General features: G+C 38.1%; 1 pseudogene across 1 annotated transcript; it reads right to left on the minus strand.

Annotated features, from left to right (window-relative positions):
- Positions 1-598: 598 nt before the first annotated feature.
- Positions 599-9,148, minus strand: LOC102443716 (uncharacterized; annotated as a pseudogene). The gene is made up of 11 exons (XR_016350372.1): positions 9,122-9,148; positions 8,394-8,619; positions 6,801-7,664; positions 6,522-6,633; positions 6,381-6,429; positions 5,715-5,783; positions 4,949-5,037; positions 4,353-4,459; positions 3,762-3,870; positions 3,294-3,364; positions 599-2,603 (listed from the first exon to the last, which is right to left on the minus strand). The product of XR_016350372.1 is annotated as an uncharacterized LOC102443716 (transcript).
- Between the last annotated feature and the right edge of the window lie 1,049 nt (positions 9,149-10,197).

Consider the following 10,197-nt stretch of genomic DNA (forward strand, 5'->3'; position numbering starts at 1 on the left):
CTTCCCTACGTCATTGGTACCTACATGTACCATGACCACTGGCTACTCCCTAGCACTTTGCGTAAGTCTTATCTAGATGCCTCGAGAGATCCGCAACCTTTGCACCAGGCAGGCAAGTGACCGTACGGGTCTCCCGGTCATCACAAACCCAACTATCTATGTTTCTAATGATCGAGTCACCCACTACTAACACCTGCCTCTTCCTAACAACTGGCATTCCCTCCCCCTCAGAGGTATCCTCAGTGCGAGAGGATACTGCAACATCCTCTGGAAGGAGGGTCCCAACTACGGGATGGTTTCCCTCTGTTCCCATTGAATGCTCTCTTCCCTTGAGACTTTCATCCTCTTTAAGAGCACTGGGCTCTCAGACTGGAGGTGGGACAGTACTACAGTGTCCCGGAAAGTCTCATCAACAAAATTGCATTTATCAACATTAAAATTCATTTGCTAAGTAATGCACATTGGAAAAATAATCCCAAATATACATACAAAATGATGGGGACTCATTTAGCTATAACCACTCAAGAAAGAGATCTTGGCATCATTGTGGCTAGCTCTCTGAAGACATCCACTCAAATGTGCGGCAGCCGCAGTCAAAAAAGCAAACAATGTTTGGAATTATGCAAAAAAAGATAGAGAAGACGACAGAATACTGTATTGCCTCTATATAAATCCATGGCATGCCTGCATCTTGAATATTGCACACACACGTTATTGCCCATCTCAAAAGATATATTGGCATTGGAAAAGGGTCAGAAGAGGGCAGCAGAAATTATTAGAGGTTTGGAATGGGTGCTATATGAAGAGAGATTAAAAAGACAGACTTTTCATTTTAGAAAAGAGGGGACTAAAGGCGTATATGATACTGGTATGGAGAAAGTAAATAAAGAAAAAAGTTATTTACTTGTTCCCATAGCATAAGGGCTAAGAATCACTGCATGAAATTAATAGGTAACAGGTTTAAAACGAACAAAAGGAAGTTTGCCTTCATGCAGCACAGTTAACCTGTGGAACTCCAGAGGACAGTGGTGGATATAGGGCAGGGCGAGCGGGGCGGCTGTCCTGGGCCCCGTGCATGCGCCATGTCACAAGGGGGGGCCCCTGCGAAATTGTGCTGTCCTGGGCCCCGCAAAATTCTCATCTGCCCCTTCCAGAGGACATCATGAAGACAAAGACTTAAACAGAATTGAAAAAAGAACTAGATATATTCATGAGGATTAAATCAATGAATACTTATTAGCAGGGCTCAACAAATCAGTGAATCTACTTGCCCCGTTTACTGGCAGTGCGCACATGTGCAATGCGGGTCTTGCGCATGTGACGTGCGGGGCTTGCAAGTAGATTTCACGGTTTGTCAAGCCCTGCATATTAGCCAAGAAGGGTAGGAATGGTATCCGTAGCCCAGTGGTCTCCAAGCTTTTTTACACCCAAGATCACTTTTTAAGTCTCAGAACAGGCGAAGATCTACTGCCCCGCCCCTTCATTGAAGCCCCGCCTACATTACATGAAGAAATCTAATGTAAATGAAATGCACACCTGCACAGTTCAGAGAGGGCTCAAGAGCTACTCTTAGAGCCCCTGAGATCTACCGGTAGATCGCAATCTACTGGTTGGTGACCACAGCCCTAGCCTCTGTTTGTCAGAGGCTGGAAATGGGTGACATGAGAGTGATCACTGATGATTACTTCTTCAGTTCATTCTGGGGCATCTGGCATTGGTCACTGTCAGAAGTCAGGATACTGAGCTAGATGGACCAGTACATGATCAGCAATAACCCAAATGTAGGTGCATAAAATTAACAAAGTTTGAGATATTTTAATGAATCATGGAAAGTTGTGGAGAGTTGTTTGTACAAAGCGCAGCGTGTCCCTCAGTAAATCAGAATTTAGGATGCATTGTCCATTGGAAAATACAATCGATTCAGGAGGTATCCGAGTTACCTTGATCTCATCACCTAATAAACCATCTTGTTAGTCTTTAAAGTGCTATATAGTCCTGTCTTTTGTTCTTGATCTCCACTGTGATTCACATTACAGAATCACGCTTAAATCCCCACTTCCTCCAGACCCAGCCGGATCAGCGCCTTCCCCCAAACCTTCCTCTCCTTACGCTACCGCGGCAGCTCACATACCCGAGCGCTGCCGCGCCAGGTGTATAGACAGAAAGTGCAACTCTCAGTTTTTGCGACTGTTGCAGTTTCTGTCATGCATACATGCAATTCGGTGCTACTGCTAAGGACTTGCTACCTTTGCTGGTTGCAAATTCAGAGGGACTGGGTATTGTGGTCGAAAACACTCACAATTTGCTCCCTGCTTGCTAATGGACTCAGGGGATAACAGACTCAGGGGATGCTTGTGTTTTTCCTTTTATTTTATATTATACACAACAACCAAAATACTGATAACGATAATTCATATTTTAAAAGTTTATTATTTCATGGTATCGAAATCTATTTACACATCTTGTCAGCTTTATGAAGTAGAACTGCACTAAGAACATTTTTGGCACTTGCATTCTGTCTTCTCATCATTGATCATTTCTTCATTGGTTCCTTCCGGAATGCACGGCATATGTACCCACCTCTTGCAGGAATCACACTGGACCTTTGATAAGTGACAGACGAGAAAAAGAACTCACACAACTTATAATGTAACACATACTTTCTACGCAATCATGGGATTCCTTCCTCATGTAATCATTTCCTAAGATATTCCTATCAGTGCTATTTGAAAACAATTTTGTTGGAGACACACATCATGGTTCCCAAACTATATTCAGTGACATGTCCTGAAATCTTTGACTCCTTATACAGTATGTTCTCCGCCCTGATTCAGCCCACTCTGAAATCACACACCCTGACTCCCAAACTCAGAACTTCCTCCCATCCAACCACCTCTGGTCTGCTTCCCGTCTGTCCAATGTGACCTACGACCCTTGTTCAACCCTCCTGCTCTCTGTCCTCTGAGTAGCAGGACTGGCAACAGTGCTTCATGGCTGTAACGAGCCATTACGCTGTGCAGTGCAGTCCCTCCGCCTAGAACTCCTAGAACGCTTTTGGCAAGGTGAGCAGATGTGGCAGGGGAGGGTGGTCAGAGTTGGAGGCTATTACATGACCGTGATCGCTAGGGCAGGGCAGGATGTTTCCGCATTCCATGTGTGTCCTGCGTACTGCAGTTTGCTCACTTCTGTACTACGACCATGATGAAAATGTGTAGTGTTGTGGTGTTTTTATCAAATTCAATAATATTAAAAAGATTATGGCATGTGTTATATACAAATCTGTATTATCTTACCATAGTGCATTCCTCACTTTTCTTTTCACAATTGATCCTATTGCAATATATGCAGAATTCTTCTATGCTTTCTGAAAAATAAATACATAGCAATGAAATGCAAATTGTTATGAACAACACTGTACATGCTACTACAGCGTTATTAGTTACTGTAAAACTAGTCACTTGTTTTATTATTATTTAATTTTTTAATACAATTTTTATAAACTGTAACTACACTACATCTGGATATAAAGTAAACCGGTTTATTTATTTAACTTTTCGAACAATAGTAACGATTCTCACAATCTAAGTTTTTTGGTATTTACTGGTATTAGTGTTGAACGGTCAGCATTACATAACCAAACCTGTGAGATAAACCACTTTAGGGGTATTAGGTTGACTGTGTTTTACACCACCTATTTCAACTCTTCCATTTAACTTATCATGTGCTTACTGATTCTATAGAGCATGTGATAAAATTATTACCTGACTCCTTCATTAGAAGAATTGCTATGTGTCATCTAAACTCATTTTTTGCCTCCTCTGATATGTCCACAGACCTGATGTCTTTCAGCTGCAAATACGTTTCTGCAAACTAACAAGACTTCTGTTTAGAAAACATGTCATAATTACCATACATTAGAGTGTGCCGTGAGGGCACGATGGTAAGAAACAGACACTGGTTCAGTCATGTACATAACTGACCATACATTACTGCTGTAGTACTGCTTTATGTTTTCACGTCGCTGCCCCCTTTAACCCTCCCATTCTCTGTGGCCCGGCCATGGTATCTGGCAGGGCCAACAACAGTGGTGGAACAAAAGTTGACTGGCAATTTAAAACAGCATGTGGCACCTTGGCACTACAGCATCAGCTGTCAAAAAGTGACTGCTGGTTGAATCTGTCCTTTCAAGAACCGCACCTCTCTCGTAAGACAACAGCACTTATGAAGTCCCAGAGCACAGCTCACACACCTTGGCAAGGATGCCTTTGCAGTTCAACCAGTATTCTTTTGCATTTACTATCACCTCTGCTAATGACACAAATATGAAATACAGACAATGTTTTCTTACTAACCTTTATGATGAATGGTCCGCAGTTGTGCCCATCAATTTGTCTATTATGGCTAATAATTAGACTTCTAATTTGATGATGATTGGCGCTCTTCTACTTTGATGAAGTTTCTGAAATATTAGTGGAAGCCATTACTGGACTGCTCAGAACATCTATTTTTTCTTAAGTATTTTTCTTTTATTTTCTGTACATTGAGTAAAATCTTTGTGAGCTATCTCTAATTATTGATACTCATGATGTATTTCTCATGTAATACAAACATACTTACGTACACATACAAACACTTTTGCTTTCAGATTTCTATGTCACTAGTACAGAGTGTATCACCTGCTTTGCTGTGCCACATGTGGATAACACCTTCTGACTCATGCATCATTCAACTGCCTCGTGTCCAAATGATATGAATTATTAAGCTAGACTCAAATAACATAAGTTCACTGCTATGACATCAGTAAGCACATTCAGTACGAGCACATGCTCTTTCCATTATTCTTTGCAGCGAACAGGAAGATATTACTCTCACTATTGATACATAACTTTAAACTATTTAAACACCAACAGTGTAGGATCACTGTGAACACAATTATCTTAGCATTTACCTCCAGTTTCTAAGAAATTTTCTTTCATAGCTCATCTCTTCACACAATGGATCAATTATTAGCAGTTCTTGTGTACCCATCAGTGCTATCTGTAAGTGTAGAGAACATGTACAAGTTAGGTTGATAATGTGCTAATTCATGATGTTTATTACTGACGTACACAAAACCAAATATTCACATATTATCATTTGTAATCACTAACACAAAGTAGAAAAGCATATTCTGAATTCAATGATCTATCACTTACTAATACAATTTGCTCACGTCTTTGACGTTTTGATCCCATTTCACATTAACGTGTGTTGTTTAAGAAACGGTGCTCTCAAAATAGCGACACTCATATTCCACTTTCATTTCCATGCATGAACTTACATAAAATACACAGTTGAGGACATAAGACCACTGCCACCCAGCTGTGTTATCACCCTCTTACATAATACCACTTTCATTCAACAGATCACAGGAGTGAAATAGAAATCATCTTACTGCAAGAACCCAGTGATTTGGTGCGTTGTAAGGAAGTAATAGTATCTCATGACGAAGAAATCGGCTCTGTAATTAATTTTTAAAAATTAGGTTCAAAATTAAAGTTGAAAGATAAGCCAACAATGACATGTAGATTATACTATCTTAATTTAGTAACATGGATTACCATTACTTTATGCACTACCCATCAAAATTAGCATTGTAATTTAACATTTTTGGTAGTGTCTTCATTAAGAATGTGCTCTGTTCATGCGAGGTAGGAAATATTGGAAATCTTTACCTTCGATTTCAGGTCTCTTTGTCTGCCTAACAGAATCTGTGTGGCAACTACTGCTGAGATGGCTTCTACCTGTTGACAGACAAGCAAGATCTTACTGCATTATTCATTCATTAATGCACATGAAAAACCTAAGATTAGTTATCAGATTATTTCTGTGATCGATAATTAGGGACCCTTAGACACCAATTCATTGTGGTGTGTAGCTTCTCTTGAGTTTTTTCTTCACTATGCTATGCAGAAATGAAAACATAAAGAAGGTAATGACTTTATGATACACATCCATACAAGGGATCCGTACTGTTATCAATAAGGGTATGGACGAGATTCATGGGGGGAAAAAAAGGATTTGTAAACAACATATTGTCTTACTTAATGTAAGACATTATTCATTAGATCACAGATTAGTATGTAATTAATGTACAAGATGATAATTATAGACAAACTACTGTAAATATCAACATATCAAGTATTGTATGTCATATATTCTTCTCAAAATGCATTACAATACATGGTTTTTTCATTTACGTCATCAGAAATGTTGCAATGGCAGTTGTATACTGTTATTTCCAAAATATTTTGAAAGCCATAGTTTCTCTTACATTCAAGTTAGTGTTAAGTAACTGATTCAATTCAGACAGTTATGTAGTATCACATTACGTGGCCTACCTTTCCCCCCCGATTTCTCGACTAGACAGCTGAAATACGCATCAATAACCTACAACACATGATGACAAAACAGGAACACTGTAAATAATATTAGATTACACATTTATCTTTCCATACACTTGTAGTGTTAATTAAGAATACCTCATCACATATCCAGTTTCTTGGTTTCAGGCAATGAAATGAAGTGCCATACAATTTGTAATTTCTCACTTTGGCCTCCAGTCTCTTTGTTTTCCATTCATTGCAAATTTTACTGGAAAGAAAAGAAACACCCATTACTTGCAGATAATTTCAGTCTCCTTTTTTCATAGTGTAAATTTTTTTTTTTTTTTTTAAACGTGAAAGAATATTGTAACACACTTCATACATGCAACTGTGTTTAAAAACTGATTTGGAAATGTGAGTTAGTTAAGAAAGTACCTTTCAGAAACCATTCTTTGTCTTCCACATCCTCCATCATCATGTCACCAAAATCATATTCCTCCACTATCTCCTCTTCTTCCGATGATGTCTTTTTTATATCGTTCAATGATTGAACCTGATATGTGATTCAGGCCCATCCAATTTTTGAATCTTTTCACATGTATTTGTTGTCCCATTGTTACTCACTGTGATTTCAGTTACAATTCTTTCCTCTGTTGTGCTCTTGGGAGCAAATTGTGGTGGCTCTTTAAACATGCAATGCTGTACTTGGTTGCTAACATTTTTCCTGACATGGTTTCTAATTTTACTGTCTTCCCCTCAATACTTGTAATTTTGTATGGTCCACGATATGTAGGTTCTAGTACTCCGCCTTTTCTTGTTCTCTTCCTAGCATTCAATAAAAGGACAGAGTTCCCAACATCAAAGCTTACTTCACCGTATTTTGAGCTGTGCCTTTTTGCATAATGTCTCTGTTGCCTTTCTTGTGCTTTAGAGATATTGAAATGGCTTTAAGTAACGTCAGCCTCATGTCGCAATGTCTTTTCTATGTCATACTGTTTGTAGAATTCTTCATGAAGTGTATTTAAATCTGGGATCTTAGAAAAAGCATACAGAAGGAGTTGTATTCGTTCCCTGACTTCATATTGAAAGACATATGTACTTGTAAGGTGCAGGTGATAACATACACTTACCGTGTAATTTTCTGAGACTTCTTATGGAAATATGGGGTCTTCTGCATACATTAGTCAAAAGGGGGTAAGTTTTGTGCTTGAGTGTTCTTTTGTTCGCATCGAAAACAAAATTGGATGAATTATTTCATCCCAATTTGTACCATTGTCATCAACCATCTCCTGTAATGCTCTGTAAGAAATGATCAGAGATTTTTGGTGTGGATCTGAAAGCACACTTTTATTGTAGACTGAAACTAATAACGAATCAAACCTGTGCAATGAATAATCAATATATATTTTCAATCAAAAACATGTAGTAGCTTGAAAATTCATTAGTTAGTTGCAGATTCAGACACAGCAGATTACACTTGCCATTATTCATGTCATATTGTGACCCATTCACTTAGTTCTGATTTTTTTTATTAGCATTGGTAAATAAAGCCATTGGTTTGAGGATGGTACGGGGTGGAGAAGCTACATTCTATGTGGAATTCTTTGCATAGAAACATATTAAACTGGAAGAAAAGACAATAGATCATTAACTTACATACAGAATTGTCGTAAGGACTGTTCCTATGCCTATTTTCCATAAGTGTTATGTATAATTTATATTTTTAATAGTCGATCTTTTAATACTACTATTGGAAACAACAGTATTGTTCTTTCCATTGTCCGATCGGAAGACGACATTTAAAATTTTTAGAGCACCTGTCACAGTGACCAACTTAAGTTTCTTAAAAAAAGGATGTTGATTGTTCTGGAACAGTGGTTGAAAACACTGTGCCTTTCTTTTGACAGAAATGAGAAGTGGCCAGAAAACAATGTTCACTGACAGGTGGAAGATACCTAATCTTTAGGTTGAATACATTTGTAAAAAACTTATAACATTATTATTGTGATTATTTTAAAGAATTATTACCTTATTACAGAATTCAGGACCACGATCGGTCAGTATGCGCTGTGGGAATCCACGCATACAAATCATGACGTACATTTTCTGGGCAACCTCAACTGCTGACTTACTTCAAAGTGGAAACGCAAACAGAAATTTTGAAACAATCTATGACTGTCATTATATATCCATTCTTAGTTTCTGGTAATGGTCCCATTAAATCCATTCCCAACAATTCCCAGACACGAAGAGCCTATAAATCAGGATTAAGAGAAAGAGTCAGACTTCACAGTTTTAGCACACAAATGTATCAATTATACATATAATTTTTTAGAAAAATACAGAACGTACTGTGGTTTCAACATTATCAGAATGAAGACAGCTATTTTTAAAAGAAATTACTAAGTAAGGAAGGAAATATAGCTACCATAGCTACTATTATTAGTGTGTATTGAATGGATCACGGACTGTAGGGATTACCCGGCCTCATCCCTACCCTCCATTATTATTCACTGATACTGGGAGACAACACACTGTGCAATGGGTGGTTGCTTCTCCTCATCTCCAATGATGGCTTATGACGACACTGGCACAGGAGGCTGTGAGCCTTTTCTCTAGAAAATTAATGGCTACATGGTGGGTAACAGATAGCCTCCAGAGCGATCAAAATCTGTGCTTAAATGTGGGACACAGTGAATTTATGACCTATCTTTGTCACAATTGATAAATAATGTGTCTGACTACAAAAAACGCACCTTTATGCTTCTCAAGCTGTTATCCACATGTAACTTCTTTCCCTGTTTCTGGCAAGTCGGACATCGCACAATCTAGTTTAGATTGAAGAACACGATCACATTACTTTTTCCTTAGATCATTAGTACTCCAAGGGAACAGAGTTCACCTTTCCACAGCGAATATATATTTTCTTAATTTTATAAATCATGAAATTGTATTTCAATAGTCAATGTCTTTCTTCCTGAATTACTGTCAAATCTTTACATACCCAATCGACAATGTCTCTCGTCATCCCTGGCCAATAGTATTTTGAAGTCATGATATTCCTAGTTTTGAATATTCCTTCATGTCCACCCATGAAACTGTCATGATACCGTTCAAAAAGTGTCCGTGCTTCTTTCATGGTATGCACAACGATAACCTTTCTTCCTTTGGCTGAATGGTACAATGTGCCATCTGTTGAATATAGAACATGGATCAAAGAGGATGAGTAAGGTGATTGCCTGCTGCAACAACCAATGTTACATCTCTGTTAAGCATCTTCCCCTGTATCTCATTTCCTGTTCACTCATTGGTATTGAAAAATTATACAAGACACACATAGCAAGGAAATCTATACACTGTATACTTCGTAATTGTGGGAGTACAAGGTGTGACTTTCAGTGTATGATTATGATTATTTATTTGTTTTGTAAATTAGAAATCATTGCTCACTGACCAGATAGTGACTGCTGTTGGTGCTTTGCATCACAAAGGAGAATATTCATAAGACATGAAGAACAGTGATAATTTTAATTTTCAAAGAATTATAATTCTTACTAATTTATAAGGTAACTGACCAATATTTTTCATGTATGCATAGATAGCAATATAATTTTTAAATGAACTGTGAATGAAGGTAATGCTGACAATCACAGTAACAGTGAAGGTAAGGTAAACATTCCAAATAATCCCAGTGTTGGGACAGCAGTACAATCCTGTACAGCATGTATCATCCATTGTAATGTGATTATTCTATTAAAAAAAAGGATTCCTTGCCTTCCAAAGAGAATCTACTAGCAAATCTTCGAAGGTTCAATCGTCCAGCCTTATTCAT

Source organism: Pelodiscus sinensis, chromosome 10, assembly GCF_052426305.1.
Source record: "Pelodiscus sinensis isolate ZL-2025 chromosome 10, ASM5242630v1, whole genome shotgun sequence".
NCBI lineage: Eukaryota > Metazoa > Chordata > Testudines > Trionychidae > Pelodiscus > Pelodiscus sinensis.